Source organism: Petaurus breviceps, unplaced genomic scaffold, assembly GCF_028583685.1.
Source record: "Petaurus breviceps papuanus isolate PSGF00001 unplaced genomic scaffold, PetGlider_PUasm1.0 225, whole genome shotgun sequence".
Lineage (NCBI taxonomy): Eukaryota > Metazoa > Chordata > Mammalia > Diprotodontia > Petauridae > Petaurus > Petaurus breviceps.
In genome coordinates, this window is record NW_027185889.1 from 23,866,847 (window position 1) to 23,867,974 (window position 1,128).

Genomic DNA, 1,128 nt, shown 5'->3' on the forward strand with positions numbered 1-1,128 from the left:
ATCACAGAAATAGAATTTAGAACACAGAATTAGAACTTGGAATGCAGAATTGGAACTTAGAACGCAGAATTAGAATTTGGAATGCAGAATTAGAATTGAGAACACAGAATTAGAATTTGGAACACAGAATTAGGACACAGAATTAGAATTTAGAACACAGAATTAGAATTTAGAATGCAGAATTAGAATTTGGAAAACAGAATTAGAAGCAAATATTTGAATTTTGAAGCAGAATATTAGAATTTGGAATTAGAATATTAGAAGGAAAAATTAGAATAGAGAATAGAGAATCAGAATTAGGAACACAGAATTAGAACTGAGAACACAGAATTAGTACTTAGAACACAGAATTATTATTTTGAACACAGAATTAGTATTTAGAACGCAGAATTAGAATTTTGAAAAGAGAATTAGAAGCAAATATTAGAATTTTGAAGCAGAATATTAGAATTTGGAATTAGAATATTAGAAGGAAAAATTAGAATATCGAACAGAGAATAAGAATTAAGAACACAGAATTAGAATGCATTAGAATTTGGAACACAGTTTTAGAACTTAGAACACAGAATTAGAACTTAGAAAACAGTATTAGAATTTGGAACACAGAATTAGAACTTAGAACACAGAAATAGAATTTAGAACACAGAATTAGAACACAGAAATAGAATTTAGAACACAGAATTAGAACTTGGAATGCAGAATTGGAACTTAGAACGCACAATTAGAATTTGGAATGCAGAATTAGAATTGAGAACACAGAATTAGAATTTGGAACACAGAATTAGGACACAGAATTAGAATTTAGAACACAGAATTAGAATTTAGAATGCAGAATTAGAATTTGGAAAACAGAATTAGAAGCAAATATTTGAATTTTGAAGCAGAATATTAGAATTTGGAATTAGAATATTAGAAGGAAAAATTAGGATATAGAACAGAGTATCAGAATTAAGAACACAGAATTAGAATGCATTAGAATTTGGAACACAGTTTTAGGACTTAGAACACAGAATTAGAACACAGAAATAGAATTTAGAACACAGAATTAGAACTTGGAATGCAGAATTGGAACTTAGAATGCAGAATTAGAATTTGGAATGCAGAATTAGAATTGAGAACACAGAATTA

The 1,128-nt window shown here is 28.2% G+C and overlaps 1 long non-coding RNA gene across 1 annotated transcript; it reads left to right on the plus strand.

Annotated features, from left to right (window-relative positions):
• The first annotated feature begins 6 nt into the window (after window positions 1-6).
• LOC138166751 (uncharacterized) lies at window positions 7-1,105 on the plus strand. The gene is made up of 2 exons (XR_011169713.1): window positions 7-585; window positions 977-1,105. It is a non-coding gene; the product is annotated as an uncharacterized lncRNA (long non-coding RNA).
• Window positions 1,106-1,128: the final 23 nt, after the last annotated feature.